The following is a 16,332-nucleotide window of genomic DNA, read 5'->3' on the forward strand; positions in this document are numbered from 1 at the left end:
CCCCGTCCCAGCCTCTCCAGCCCTGCTGGTGTGCCAGGGAGGGGGTAACAGCCCTGCCCCTGATGCAGGACTGGTGCTCCCACCCGACACACAGCCCAGAGCCCAGACTCTCTGAGCCAAAGCCTGACGCCTGGGAAGTCTAATTGATGGAGTGGGGGGGGAAAAACTGTAAAAATGTATTAGATATTTCTGAATAACAAATAAATCCGAGGAAATCACAATGTGCTCACAGCTATTCCACGAGAAGGAGAGAGAAAAGCAGATCAATTATTCATTTCAAGTTACTCACTCAGCACTCCATCAGGCTCTTTTATAAGCAAAAATGGTTACAGGATGAGCACACCTCCCAAACAAATTTCTGCTCCACCCTCATGCAAGGAGCAATCATGTGCACCCAGGGAGCCCCACGTTCAGAGAAGGTAGGGGCACACACACACACAGGGGCCCCTCGTCCTGCTCTATCCTGCCCTGCTGCATCCACCCGGGGCTGGAGTTCCCCAGGTTTGTGGATCAGTCCTTCCCCTCTCCCCTCTATGCACACTTTTGCAGTCTGGGATTCCTATTATAATAATAAAGCAGAAGTGCAAAAATGGGGTCTGACCATGCTCAGAGTTTTTTAAAACAACTGTTCACAAGCTGAACACCTACCGCGTTCAAGGCTTTGGTTTAAGGCCACCAGTAATTCAGGTGGAGACTTTCTTGGATGGAACCTGAAGAGGTTATGGCCTGATTCAGCAGTGAAGACTCCGCGATCTGAAGATTGATGCTCCCCAAATAGCTCTTTGCTCCAGTCATTCTGAAGTGTTTATAAAATGTTTGCATCCCATATCTGAGTATTAACAAAACCATTTTAATAACAATACATAAAACACCTGTGTCCTTGTGCAGAGCAGAGCAAATTATTGCAATAGTGTGAAATAAAAATGGTGGGGTCCTTCAAGTCTTAAATCACCAAAGACCGATCTGCCTCCTTCCACCTGTTTGTATTCAGCTTTTTCTGTTCAGAAAGGAAATAACCATCCCTGAACAAGCAACTACAGAGTACATAAGAGCATCACAAAGTAATTATGAGTTTATGACATCATCTTAATATTACTAGGGAGAGACTGAAAGACCCAGGAGAAACTCCAGATTTCCCTTTTGGGAAAACGTTAATGGATGCTTACAATCTGTTTTCCTTTGTTTGGATGTTACAACCAATAATACACTTTTATGTCTATAAATAAAGACTAAAGTTGAATAAATCCAACAAGCTCCTGAGCCTGCGGCTCTGAAACTTGATTCACATTCACAGTAAAGATTTATGAGTCACTCACAGAGAATAAGTTGAAACTGCAAGATTTGGGGTGAAATTATTCAAAAGGGTGATTATTTTTGGAATGATTATGCATGCACACCTGATCAGGGTGTCACCTGGGCCCCCTTGTCCTACATGATGAAATGTGGCAATTTTTCTGCATTTCTCTTTGCTTGCAGAAAAGAAGAGCATGTAAAAGCAATCAAACTGTTTATTTTTGCATCAGACCATCTTGTGGAAATATTTTCCCTTTCAATTAGATCATAGGACACGTTATTTAAGCTATTCACATGAATATACTAAATTTACTGATGCCTGCAAAGCAAAGAAATAAAACTGATTGCTGTTCCTCGTGTGTGGGTGTGTCTCTGTATCTTTAGATGTATGTATGTATATGTGAACCAAAATGCCTCGTATGGGATGCTAAGTTAAGCACTCATACTCTGGGAGAAGTAGGCCCTGATAGCTGTCCCTGCTGGGTGCACCATGGGAAGAGGAACTGGCTTCTTTCCTTTCTTTCCCTTCTCTCAATTCGGCCTTCATCTTCACCCAGCAGGTTTGCAACTATTAAGTGTAGGAACCACATGTACCACCAGATGAGGCCATCGATTATGAGGAAGACAGAAGGCATCTGTCCCTAGGTAAGGCCATTTGCTTGAGTCCCTCTCTTGCTTTTGACACCTAGATAGCATTTTGTTTGTTTGTTTCAAATTATTTGTCTAAATTAAATCAGTTTTGTAAAGTATAAATGAAACAAGTTAGAAAATATACCCGGGTTTGTATTTTCTCTCTGCCTGGAGAATGAGATCACTCTACAGCCATCTGAACGGTTTTCAGGAACCTCCCTTTATAAAATTTTTGTGGCAAGCTCTCAGAAACTTCATTGTTAGTCACTTCGCTCTCTCCATGTTCTTCCTGATAAGATGTTTTTCTCCTGCACAACATATGTTTCTCCCTTTTTAGTCCTGAAACTTTTTTGCTTTGTTCAGGCAATTCAAAATTGATACAAACTTTTTCCTTGATCTCATAATGATTTGGCCTGAAACAAATCTCCTAAACTTGGGCAGGCGCAGGTCAAGCTCCAGATTTGGTACTGAGTGCTTTTCTCTGAAACTGGCTGAACACAAGTTTGGGACGCTCCTCTCCTCTCAGCACAGACTTAAACAGAAAGGGGCATCTCTTCTGCCAGCTTCTGCCTTCTTTCCAGAGAGTCTCTACACTGGACCAAGTTTATAAACTTCATGACTATGCTGGCAAAACTGCAGGGATGTGGGAGCCAGGCAGATAGTCACTTTTTTCCAAATGGCTGCTATTGCAGAAAGGCAGGCTGTGCTCTGTGACTACGCGGTAACCCTGACAAGTAACCCCAGAAGTTCAGCCCACTCCTCCTCTCAGAGATCCTCCCAACCTTTCCGTTAAATTATCACCCGCGCCTTCGTTACCACTAAACCTGAGTGAACTCATTCTGGCAAGAAACAAAGGCTGATATAAGGAGGAATCAAAATCTTACCTCGAAAATGCCTTCAACCCAGATTTTGTCCAAGACGAGAACACAAATGCAGGCGTACGTTTTTCAGAAGACACCTGTCTTTGTTATAGTCCTGGGTCTGAATGTGTCCCGACTCAGGATCTGCTACGGCCAAGTCCTCTCTGCTCTGCAATGACAACAGAGCTCCGAGTCAAACTCACTGGAAGGCCCACCTAAGCCTGAGATGTACGGCTGTTTGCGGCTACACGCACCTTGAAGTTGTTACTCTTTTGTTCACCAAGAAAATGAAATTTCTAGGAACCAAAAATATTTGTCATTTCAGGTAAAATTTGCTAAGTAACTTTGACTGAAAACAACTTAAAACATTCAGAAAACTCAAAATGTTTTGTTTGGCATTTTGAAAAAGCAAAGATGTTTTGATTTTTCATTTCAAAATAACCTTTTGTGCTTAGAAATTTGCCAACATTAAACAATAAAAGAAGGTTTTGGAATGAAAGAAAAACTTTTCATTCAGCTACATAAAAATATCTGTCTTTCTGTTTCTCTGAGAAGATAAAGAGATTTTGTTATGGGTTTTCCCATGATGACAATTCTAAACCTCTTTTTTTTTTTTTTTTTTTTTCATTTTGACCAGTGAACCAGAAATATCAGTTATTTGTCCTCTGGTGTGCACAGTGGCATTTCCCTTTTCTATGAAACCACCTCCAGAAAAGGAAAGGTGGTTTACTCATCTTTCCTCACACTATCACTTCTCCCTGCCCTATCATTAATTCTGTTGAAATCTTTCTTACAGGACATTAAAATCAAGAGTGGATTTCAACCAAAATCTTCTCTCATGGTCCTTACGTCATCTCTGAACTCCTCCACCCTGCTCCTAACTTGTTCTCCAGCTCTCCCCGTGGTCTTGTGATGGCTGCTCCTCACTTCGGCATGGCTCGTCTTGGGATGCAGACAAAAATGGGCTCCTTGTGTGTTGTCTTCTTTATGGTGCACTAATGCATGGCCAGTTATAATTTAGCCCAAGGGTAGCATCATGCAGTAAACCACACTACAGTAATTACTAGCTTCTGCAGTGTTATTTACGGGACTACCCTACTAGGGTTATTTTATAACATTGTTATAGATTAATAGTGATACCGCTGCCTTCAGTGTGCAGACTTTGCTATGGGTTAAGACCCATGGAGGCCTGTACCATTCAAGAGAGCCATGCAATAAAAATAAAAGAATCATTTCTAGTAAGTTCTGACTCTGATTAAAAAACAATCTTTATGAAATAGACGCTAATAAAATTGCTTTCCTAATTACCCAGAGCTAGTTCATTTCCCAGCAAATATAATAAAACAGAGTTACTTGGCTCTGATTCACAAAATCTGAACCCAAGCTCATTATTAAGGCATTTAGCAGTGAAAAAGCATGTGTGCATAAGATGCTGTCCCGTCAAGCAGAATGCAAGAAATCTTTTGAAGTTAGACCTTTGAAGTCTCAAGTTATTGCTGCATTTTTTTAACGCAGGTATTTCAACAAGAGAAAATCTCTCTGTGTTATTTACACAGATGGAACAGGGCACCCTATTATACCATCATATTCAGTGGAGATTTCGGTTAGAAGCAGAAAGTCTTAATTTAAAGAAATATTTAGAGCTAGTACATAGCACTTCTTAATCTGTGGAACCATTACAAGGCTGCAAGACTTTTACATAATAGAATAGACCAGCCAACGTCCCAAGGCTATTATTGCTATGACTTGTAACACTCTGAAATCTCTTTCATCTGCCTAACCTGGGATTTTGATTATTGTAAATGCATGAATATCTTTGTTTAGGGGGTTATGTTTATGTTTTATTTATTTGTGCTTATGTTCTGCTTTCTTCAAAACTTTCTGTGATTGCTAGATGCGCAGATGTTCCACCAAGCTCTCCTGATCTCCTCACTCTGCTAGGAGCATCTGCAACATCCTGAGCTTGATTCCCACAGTGACTGCAGGCTGGAGCTCCAGATTTTTAAGAATCCAGAGTGCTGGGACAGGATGGGGCAGGACACCAGCTTCCCCACTACAGGAAGCACATGGAGAGAGAGACCTGATATGCACAAGCTACACTGGTGGTGGTGCAGACAGAGAACCTCAGTGGTACCAGGGTAAGAAAGGCTCAGAGGATCAGAGCTCCCAAATCATGCGCAGGCCGGAGGCACTTCTGAAGGCATTATCTCTGCAAATCCATCCCATCCTCTTGCACTCCAAAGCAACAGTGCCTTTATTTGAGTTTGACTTTTTTAGGTGTTTACAAAGACCTGTTTTCTTTTCCACATCAAATACCTATGATACACCCTGCCAGGAGAGGTATACTCCAGTTCAAAACTTGGGTACAATCTAATATTACTGAAAGCATTTTAAAAGTATAAAGAGATCTTAGGAAGTCACCCTCTGTTTCTCTGCTTCATGTCAGGAGCATCTACACCTAAACCCTTCCCAACAACTGCTTCCTGAGAGCACTTCTCTATTTCCAGACCGCAGCAAGCCCTTTGAGCTAGCTGGTTAAGGTGATCCCTGCAGCCCAGGGACACTCAGCAGCCTCCATCTCGTGCCAGTAGGATGTGCCACCTGATCTCTCTGTGCCTTGTGGTTTTTTTTTGGCACCTGTGTACTGTATCTGCCTGGTGTGGAGACAATCCCATTGCAGAACAAATGCCCATCCTGGCAGACAGACAGACACATTCCCCTGAGGACAGGAAAGAGGAGGGAAATTCCCCCCTGCAGACCTGTCCATAGGGCTGCTCCCCAGCTAACTTTTGGGCTACAGCTTGTGCTTCAACAGAACACGCAAGGCTGTAAACCCATCCTGCACTCATCCAGAGCCAGACCTCCATAAAATTAGCAATTCTAAAGACATTTCCATGCTATAAAAGTAACAGATTAGTACTTGTTTTGGTTTAAATTTGTCATACTATTTATATTTGAAGAAAAAATAAATAAATAAAAAACGTTTAGAAAAAGCTCTCAACCTAAACCCTGTCTCACTGCTAAAGCGAGCTGCTTCTCCTTCAAATCAATGTGTCTCCAATGCCCTTGGAAGTGACTGCAGGACCAGGGCCTTCGGTAGCAATTCTCTTGGTGCTGCATGAGTCAGAAAAGAATCCAGCTGCCTCTGTAGAGCGCTATGGGTTCCACTAAGCTCCTTGGGGACAAAAAGCAGGAAAAGCTTCTTTCAATCAGTGGATTAAGCAGCTACGACTCAGAATTCACATCAGAGATGATCTGTGGAGTGAGAAGGTGCCGTTTTTACACAGTCCCTTCCTTAACCATAACCACGCCGCAGCGCAGCTTGCTGCAGCTTGTGCACACCTCCTGTCCCCTCCTGCCGCTTGTGGTGGCATCTGCGATACTGCGGCTCCAGGGGATGTGCTAAGGATAAAGTTTCTATCTCAACTTCAGATTGCTTTGTTTTTTGCGGTGGTAAGTTAGATCCTTAACATTATCTTAATGCACTTTTTATGGTTTAATTTCCCCTTTTGTGGTGCTGTTTTCCTCAATAAGACTCTTAAATTGAAATCAGATTTCCTCTGAAGGAGCCAGCCTGATTTTCTTCGAAAGCCCAGTACAATACAGTCATTCCGCTGAGACTGACAATTTTATTATGGTTGCATTTCCTTTTTGCCTACAAAATGTTTGTTTTATAAATAGGCCTTTTTAATTTAATGTAATTTTTGTACAACAGCAGAAACAGTCAAAAAAACACACAACACAGCTACAAAATTTTGTTTTTCTTATACACGCCTTCCTTAATTTACTTTCTGTTGGCTGGGGAGGGGAAATCAACTTTTTACCTAAGGCAAAATGTATGTAAAATATCAATCTAAAGTAAAACTCAGCTCCCCTGCCTTCAAGCCACATATCACTGAAGATGTAGTCTTGTAATTAAAAATAGCAAAAAAGGCCTACAAACAAAATAACTACATTGCACTTTAATGAATGAGACAACTACAAGCAGAAACATGACAAGGACTATGGAAACTAATCAACTGACAATTGCTTTTACAATTTTTACACCACTCATGATTTAACAAGGGGGGTGGTTTGGGTTTTTTTCATCACATGCTTAATTTTAAGCATGTGAAAAGTTCCATTGGCCTCAGTGGCATTTTTGTTTGTTTTTTTTTAATACCTTTGAGATGGCCTAAGTGCTTAAGCATCTTGTGGAATTATGGCCTCCCTTTGGACTGTCACATTGCTCTTATATCTATTTGCTCCAAGAGGACGCAAAGCCTGCTGTTGGGAGCTCCGGCTCTCCGTGCAGACCCCACTGGACAAATCTAGGTCACGCAGCACGAGCTAGTTCATCGTCCCCATCCCCATCCTGGCCACGAGCCGGTCCCACGTGCCTGGCTCTTCTCCCTACATAGCCAGAGTGGAAAAGGAAGGGAGGAGAAAGAAAGGTTTGTTGACCTCTTAACAGCACTGGGTTGCAGCTGAACATGATGTTGGCCTCAGGGGCTAAAAGCGCTGGTTAAACTGGGAGCAGTCTTCACTGCCCAGCTTGGTGTCACCTTTTGGGGTCTGCAGCACAGAGCACACCTCTGCCAGAATTTATGCTTCCCCTATGAGTCCTGACAATCAAATGGCGCATCCATTCAAACAGCCATCTAATAGAAAAGGAGGAAAGTCTTCCTGACACACGCATCCAGATTACTTTTTATACTTCTGTAGTCATCAACAACTGGTCTGAATTGCTCTGTAACGGTTTAAATTCTGGTAACAGGTTTCATATGCTTGCTATAACATTTCAGCGTATTAATTAGTTTTCAAGACCCCCAAGCAATAAAAATGTAGCCATTCAAGGTCACAGTTTGACTTATTTACAATTGATGTATAACTTGGCAAACTCTGCATTCAGCTACTTCGTACAATAGAAAATATATTGTCATTCAGGTTAACAAAAGACTCTTTTCTTTGCCACCTCACTACAATGGCCCTGCAAATGAACATCGCCTGAATAAAATCCTAACCACATTTTCACTCTCATTAACCACAGTAGGGTATCACACAATTTGCCTGGCTCCTACTTAGACCACTGTGCACCATTTTACTAGCAGCAGTTTGATGGGTTTTATGGCAGGTGATATATGGAGTGGGAGTTTCGGGAGTCGTAAACAGAAGCCACAGTGTATCACAATGTGGTTTAGGGATATAATGACTGTGTTGTAAAGCAAAGGATGACAATACTGCACTAGGCTTGAGGTAGTGAACCAATAGACCAAACAGCTCAACATAATTCAAGCTACAAACAGAGGATCCTAGGTGTGTGCTGGCCTTCCTATATCTTTCATTAATTACCCCTGATGAATTTGAATACGAACTACTAAAACTGAAATAAATCTGTATCCAAGAGAAAAATTATAGAGTATCTCCTTGTATTTCTTGGAAGAAGTTCCTCTGCCCCAGTGCACAAACACACATCCCACACCAGCAGTTCTGAACCAACCTTTTGCATCTCCTTTGCTGCTGGGGCTATCATCACTTACTGCCAAGCCAGAACAAATGCCAGCCTGGAGACCTTCTGCACACAAGCAGGGGGCAGGTTCTGCTCTTAGCTACGTCTGCAGAAGCTGGGCTGAATGCTACTCTGAGCAGAAATACCTCCCTACATATATTGTCCATATTTATTCATGCTCTGACATCAGACAATGCTCTACTTTTTCCATGGAGCACTACTGGGTTCTGCCAGTCCTACCAATGCTCTTAATTCACATACTAGCTCGATCACTTTTGTGGCTGATTCATTTGTGCCTGGCTGATCCTGCTATGCTGTATTTGGATTGGGATTTCTGCAGTGGTCCTGTACTGGTCAATCCCTGCAAGTCTTGCAGAGGTGTGGTTTTGGTGTTTTGTTTTGGTTTGTTTGTTTTGTTGTTTGTTTGGTTGGTTTTTTGCCTTTTTTTTTCTTGTTTTGGTTTGGTTTGGTTTGGTTTTTTGTTTGTTTGTTTTGTTGTTGTTGTTGTTTGATTTTTGTTTGTTTTTGGTTTTTTTTTTGGTTAGTTGGTTGGTTACAGATCTTGTCTAATTATGGCACAGAATAAGAAAATTGTCTACCTGGTTCCCCAAGCTGTGTCATTAGCCACATTGTGATAGATTGGTGTCAGTGACAGAGCTCTCTCCCAGCATTCAAAGCCTGCTCAGTTGCGTTTAAACTAAATAACAATACTTAGCGCATCTAGCGCTTTGCATATTCAAAGCGCTGTACAAACATCAATTAATTAATCCTCATAACATCCCTGTGAGGTAGGTAAGTATTATCTCAGTTTTACAGATGGGGAAACAGACACAGAGAGGTTAAGTAAAATGAAAAATTAAAGTGGAGGTGTGCTGGTTAATTTGGAACTGCACTTTGTGCTGTTTGAAAAATTAGAAGGTGCTGTACCAGATCTCCATTATTCTGCCAGAGAAAGCTACATTTTGATGTGCTGACTCCCCTGGTAGGAGCCACTGCCACAGTCAGGTACCCTGAAGCTGAACCTTCATGTTCTCCGGCTGGGGAGCACACATGAAAAATTCCCACTAAAAGTATCCTTCCGCCTAAAGTGAGACATAGGCAGAGGTATCTCCTGCTTCCAAGCATATTCCATAACTATCAGAAAAGATTTTCAGATAAATAATCTATTTTGGTAAAATCACTAGGAAGGAGCTAAGACATGACCTGCTTGGAGGGCTAGGAATTATTATCCCCAACACTCTAGATAATTGTCCTTTTCTCCTATTATTTGTATTGCCAAGTCACAGACCAACACCAGGAAGGAACAGACCTCATGTTGCATAGGAAGGAGACTCCAGCCCAAAGAAACAGTGAGCATGCCTTAACTCTGAAAAGAAAAAAAAAAATACGAAGTGCAAGAGATATACCAGCTTGAGGAAATCACCCAGGTTTGCTAAAGAAGTGCAAGTTCGGCTCTGTTTTCCTGTAGCTAAAGTGCTTTTGATTTTCAAAGGAAGAACCATTAACAAAAGTGAAGTCCAATGTTTTACTGGCTAAACCCAAGCCTGTGCACTACTGCCTGCTTTTGTGTACCTGCTATGTTATTGTATCCTTGTTATTTTAATAAAGAACTCTTCTCTTCCATTTGATATTCAACACTCCCTCAATGTGTGGACTCTGTTAAGTAGGAAAAGCACAAAATTGACATTAAGTGGATTTGGGGGCAGGAGGAGATGGAGTAGGTGTTTGCTCCATCTACCCTGTGCATTATCCTACACGAGCAGTGAAGAGGGAACAATTGGCAGGATAGCAGCTCCACAGAAAAGAAACCAGAGGACTAGGGGCTGTGGATCACAGGCTCAATGTACATTGACAATAGTATGCAGCTGAGAAAAAGGCAAATGCCATACTGCGATGTTTAAACAGAAGTAGAGTCTGCAAGAGTCGTAAAGCAATGCTTGCACTTTGCTGAGTGCCAGGGAGGCCTCACCCAGGGCATTGTGTTCTCTTGCAGGCACCGCGCTTCACCAAAGGCATGGCCCAACTGGAGAGAGTTCAGAGGAAAGGGAGAACAGTCAGAGGTCTAAAAACCATGACTTGTGAGGGGAGATTGAACACAGTGGGGCTGTTTGCTCTAAAGAGCAGACTGAGGGGAGACATGAGAACAGCCTTCCGGTGTATAAAAGGCTGCAGAAGAGGAAAGGAACAATCTGTTTTCCATGCCCATGACCAAAAGGACAAGAAGAAGCTGGCAGCAAAGAAGATTCAAGTCACAGATGAGGAAGAGTCTTTTCAACAGCAAAACCAGTCAAGCTCTGGAACAGACTGGCAAGAACCATGCGGAGTTTCTCTTGCTACAGGAGATGTTGCCTTAGAATGGACAGATACACACAATGATCGTCTTCAAGGTCCCTTCCATCCCTGTGTCCTGTGCTAGCCGTCAGGAAGAGATGCTCTGAAGACACAATAACCTCTGCTGTGAAGTACCCAGTGAGCCCAGTCTGCAGTCATGGCTCAGCCAGACCCTGACCACCTTAGTTATTCTCCGAGCAACTCCTTGTTTTTTTTTTTTTTTACTCTTCCTCCTCCCTTCAGCTTCCCTCAGTTCTTTTGACTGTATCTTTTCTCTTCTTCACCCTGTCGGCTTCTTTTCATAATCTCTTTTAAACAAAAAGTACATCCAGTGCACTATGAGTCAAAGTCAGAAACATAAAATGTTTAACTGGGAACAAAATAAGAGAAAGGAATCTGCCAAGCTCTGTTGGGTGTTGGATGCCTTATCTGCTTTATATTTAATATGCTGCTCTGAACATCCCCTCTAGCCTCTTCTGACACAAAACGATGATTTGTCTGGAATTGTTTGGAGGTTGCTGATCTTTTGGTGTCTGCAGAGACTGCTCGTTTTTGGAAGTGGATGTCTGATCCTAAGAACATCTGAACTGTGAAGGAATTCCCCTATCTGCTGGCTACGCTCTCTTGCAGAGCAATCACAGCACTGGAAGCCTTCTAAGATCATCACTGTTGAAGAGCTATAAGTAAAAATATTATTCATTTTAAAATGTTATGGCAGGTTTACACTTCTACAGTTTCAGTACTTTAAAAAAAAAAGTTGTAAACATTAAACCCTTTCTGCCCATAAAAGTTGTATGGTCCTGAGCAAACCAGCCTGCTCCACGCATTATTTGCATGAAATATTTGGCATGTTTGGCATCTCTCTTCTTTTACAGTGTTATTTTGGATATGATGGCCCTCTTTCATCCTCTTTGAACAGTGGTGCTGACTCGTGTGTGTGATATTAGGTTCTACCTTCTTTTCAAATGCCTGTAATTTTAGGAGACTGTAATTGTTCTGGATAAAACTTCCTTTGGCCGGTGTTGTACAAAGGGCAAGCTGTAGGTGTCCTGCAACAACAGCAAGGATCCTGCTCCCAAAAGCCTGTCATACAAGTAGGGGCCTGTAGTGCCCTCACACGATACCCTACACAGCACCTCCAAATCCTGCCTCATAGGAAAACAGGCTCTCACATCTGAAACCCACATCTCGGGAGATGGGAGGCAAGATTTGCTCCAGGTGATTTCACCCACTGGCACACTGAGTTAGTCCTAGAGCTGGGAGTAGTACAAGGGTGCCCTTCCATCCTGCCTCCTACAGAAATCCTAGACAGCCTGCCCTCTGATTTAAACGAACAAAAAAAGGAACAGGAGTTAATTAATTTGCTGCAATATTGATATGACAAAATGAAAGCAGCATGTGAGTGACAAAGAAAACCTCACTGTCATTCACAGGCTAAACAAGGGACTGAGCAGTTAATAAAGGCTTATACAGTAAACCCTCGTATTTCCCTGATGTTAGAGAAACTGCACAAAATCAGCTCAAAAGACAAAGACAGCATGCGGTGATAATATTTTCAACAAAGCAATTTAGGAGTGATAAAAAGGAGCAGTAAAACACATGTAGCAAAAAATGAATGCAAGAGTCAAAAAAAAAAATCTATGAGAATAACTACAGGCAGATGGCAGGTACGAGTAGGGTGTCCCACAGTCTGAAGGGGAAGACTTTCTTTGACACTTCTAGTTTTGTGGACCTGAGGAGTCCAGGTAAGCAGTGGAAAATTTGAATCCAGCCCCAGCTGTTCTGGTTTGTCTATTTGTGATACTAATCTAGTTCACCCAAACATTGTTCCACTTCTTATCATTCATTTTATTTCTAGCACGTATACAGTGCCCCTATCCATGACTAGTTCTTGACGCTGTCATCACAAAAATTAGTATTATTTTGTAATAGCACTAGGGTAATGCAGTTATTGTTGAATTAACTCATGCCCATGAAATGTAACAAACACCTTTTAGCAGAAGACATGCTGTAATTTTGTTGGACTGCATTCATTAAAAGGAAAAGCCTCCAATGTGAAAGAGAGAGTTGCAACAGGATCACCACACCTTGTTCCTGTGAAAGGAGAGCCATTTGCCCAGCACAGACAAAAAGAACCAGGCTCGCCATGGCTTTTGTTTCTTGGTTGACAAATCAACAGCTGAACCAGACCCAGTATTTGTGCCTGTGGAACATGGGCTAGCCAGGATGCCAGAGGAAGCAGCTGAAACCTTCTGGGGAGACAGTGCAGTGAGCTGAGCTGGCCCCTGGAAGGGGCAGCTTCACCAGTGCTGGGCTGAGCAGAGATTTTAAGAAGCATTTCTCTTCTGTCTGCTCAGAGGGACACTGGAGAATAGAGAATATGAGAACAAAGGCAACTGCTTCTGGGGGGCATGAAGCTAAACACAAACTTCACTATAAACATATAAGCCAGCAAAGAAATTTGTACCCAAATGGAAAGGACATGCTTTACTGGGCGCTTCAAAAAGAAAAAGGGAGAAAAAAAAAAAAAAAAAAAAAGGAAAGAAGAAAGAAAGGAAAAAAAGAGAGAGAAATGGAGAGAGAAGGATGGATGGAAGGAAGGAAGAATAGTAAGTACGGAGAGAAAGAAAGGAAAGAAAAGAAAGAAAAAAGAGAAAAGAAAGAAAGAAAGAAAGAAAGAAAGAAAGAAAGAAAGAAAGAAAGAAAGAAAGAAAGAAAGAAAGAAAGAAAGAGAGAGAGAAAGAGAGAGAGAAAGAAAGAGAGAAAGAGAGAAAGAGAGAAAGAGAGAAAGAGAAAGAGAGAAAGAGAGAAAGAAAGAGAGAAAGAAAGAAAGAAAGAAAGAAAGAAAGAAAGAAAGAAAGAAAGAAAGAGAGAAAGAGAGAGAGAAAGAAAGAGAGAAAGAGAGAAAGAGAGAGAGAAAGAAAGAGAGAAAGAGAGAAAGAGAGAAAGAGAGAAAGAGAGAAAGAGAGAAAGAGAGAAAGAAAGAAAGAGGTCAGCTGTAGCTATTTTCAAACTTAGCAGGTATGCTTAGCTCAAAACATAAATTCCCACTCATCATCTACATCAAGGCAGAAGAGAACAAGAATTCTCTTTATCCTGTGGCTTTCAGGAGCCTTAGCTAGACAGGAGCAAAGACAAGATGCCAGTTGTGGTTTCTCCAAGCTCTGCAGCTTAGGGACACTTCAGAGCACTGAGTTCAAGAAGGTCACACAGTACGAGAGAGCAAATGCACCACATCAGCAATTGGCCTCCCCCTCCCTGTGCAGCACGCTTGTGCATAACCCCACTAAGATGCTTATCTTGTATCATTTCTTCAGCTCTCCCATCATGTACTGCTTATTTTAATTTCTTTCTGCAGACGTTTTTGCAGCGACCTGAATGGCAGCTTCTTGGAAGAAGGGCCTTTACCTCCCTTCACATGCGGAGAACTGCCTGGGCTGCACGATTGGGTTTGGGCACTAACGACTGCTGTGGGCACAGGCACCCCCCAAACCCTCAGCAGGGGCCAGGTGATGCACAGAGACAGGCTCAGCCCAACAAACGGAGAGCCTTGGTTAGGCACCTCCTCAAAGCAGCCACCCCAGGTGCACTGACTCGTTCGTGAGGCCTAATGGTGACCAGTAAGAACAGGAGAACAACATCTGAATCTGCTAGAAAACTGCAAATGCACTGCTGCACCAAAAACCCCAAGCAGCACTACACAAGAGATGCGCGGTTCCTCACCCAGTGATCCAGGGGCATGAGTGTTGTCAGCACCACTGCTCCCTGCTTTGTGGGGCTTTGTAACCCCTCTTGCCATCTGAGGACCTTTTCACTGGGGCAACTGGCTGTTATTAGCATTAATAAGGGCATCGTGCATACTTCAAATGAGGAAAGCTCCCCCGGGGTCAACACTATTTGTTAGGCCACCTGAAAAATAGAACTTTCACCCGTGGATATCTATTGTGTCCAGTTTTAAAATTCCTGCTTTGCTCTGAAGAAAATGATGATGCCTTTGCCACTTTTTGACACAGGCCTGAACTCGGTATTCTAAACAGGACTATGCAGAATTGAATTACATTTCATCTCCTTCAGCAATCCATCTTTTCCATTTCTGCTCATTTGCTGTAGCTGCAGAAGTATTGAGTGCTGCAAGATATACTTAGTTTTCCAAACCATGCAAGTCATTATGAATGGCCTTGTGTCCAGGTAAAGGTTAAGGAGGTCCTTTGTTGTTCTAGTTTAACTTGTCCCTGACACTGCAGCCTAATCATTCCACATAATAACAGTCCTGATACACAGGCCTGAGTCAAAGTCACAAGTCAATAAATCCATTCCTTCCTCCCTTTCAGGCAAAGTGTTGAATAGCACTGAGTGTGCAGTGTCACAAAACCCTGCAGTCTATCACATCAAGGTCGTCTGGTGTACAGTGCGAAAAACTTTCTTTCCTTAAGTGCCTCACACATTCAGAAGGAGACGATATGTTGCGTGGACTAACGAGTACGCTTCAGATCGTTTGGAGGAGATTAAAATAGGGCCCTGACATAAGAACAGTTTTAGTTACACTCGCTTCATCTTCTGGCTGTTGATGCTCCGAATTTGCCAGGCCTGGGGGTGGGGAGCCGTGCTGCCGGTCGGAAAAGGCTGAGCCACTTGCAAAGAGCCCGCAGCCCACTGCTACCTCCTCCGTCGAGCCTCCTCGTACGTGCAAAGACAAGTCGTAGCTGAAGGCTGCTGGATTTTATTTGCTGAGGTTCACTGTGCATTTGAAGTCTATTCTAATAGCCTAATTCGGCTAATGTGAATTGTTTGCCCCTGAGAAAAGAGGCACAGCACTATATACTGAATCATCCCCTCACCTTTAGTTAAAAAAAAAAAAAAAAAAAAGAAGAAACACAAGCCAATCCCCAACCCCTTAGGTGGTGGGTCTCTGGAAGAACACAAGACTGAGTTACAGTTTGTTTACTTTGTTAAGGGACTTACAGCTCTTCCAGGTTCATAAATTCTTGTGGTGGACTAGGAGCGTGAGTGTAAATTAACTTGAATAATAGGACTATGTGTACTTTCCAATTGTCTAACACATTTCCCAGAGACAAACTAGTCAAGCTTTTCAGCTGTCTTTTTTCTTCTTATTCCTTAATTAGTGGGTACATTTGGTGTATAACAAGCGTGGGCTTATTAGAAATACCTAGATGAAGGTGTTGTGCATGTTTCTCCATGCCTCTCTGCCTTCTACCTCAGCTCCATTCAGTGACAGATTTCCTGGTCTAGTCTCGGGCTTTGCTTTCCCAAATTGTACAGTGGTTTTCTGATATTGCCATACATCCACTAAGGATTCAGAAAGAAACTATTAAGCCCATTTTCACATTTGCTCAAACGAAGAACCTGAACCCTGGACTCCAGCAGTGAAAGGCTAATGCACTAACTCACAGCTCCGTCCCGCTCCCCTTTCATCTATCATTTCAACCTGTTTGCAGTGTCAGGGAAAACAGAGGATGCCGTATCCCAGCTGATCCTGGGAAGCAAGAGGCTGCCAAAAAGCAGTCACAGATATGAGGATTGCAGAACATCGTCCTTCTTGAAACTGAACTCTACCATGGCTTTTGAGGGAGCAGAGGCAGCTGAGAGGACACCACGCAGGGAAGAGCCTGGTGTCCTCCCAGAGCCGCAGCTCAGATGCCGTTGTGCAGTTCGGAGAAAAGTCACAGCAGGCTCCATCCATACTCCAATCAAGAGGCCCGAATCCCACTT

The 16,332-nt window shown here is 42.7% G+C and overlaps 2 long non-coding RNA genes across 4 annotated transcripts in view; one reads left to right on the forward strand and one right to left on the reverse strand.

Moving 5' to 3' along the window:
* Window positions 1-16,332, reverse strand: part of LOC311434341 — a 226,897-nt gene that overhangs the window by 53,554 nt on the left and 157,011 nt on the right. For 2 of the 3 annotated variants that reach the window (XR_014691402.1, XR_014691406.1), the window contains exon 3: window positions 2,808-2,952. This is a non-coding gene — a long non-coding RNA (uncharacterized lncRNA). Of the gene's footprint in view, window positions 1-2,807; window positions 3,097-16,332 lie in introns of those variants that run through there. The other variant, XR_014691400.1, reaches the window with a different exon arrangement.
* LOC311434346 lies at window positions 2,987-4,088 on the forward strand. The gene is made up of 2 exons (XR_014691418.1): window positions 2,987-3,108; window positions 3,580-4,088. It is a non-coding gene; the product is annotated as an uncharacterized lncRNA (long non-coding RNA).

Source organism: Aythya ferina (assembly GCF_964211825.1).
Source record: "Aythya ferina genome assembly, chromosome: 3".
NCBI lineage: Eukaryota > Metazoa > Chordata > Aves > Anseriformes > Anatidae > Aythya > Aythya ferina.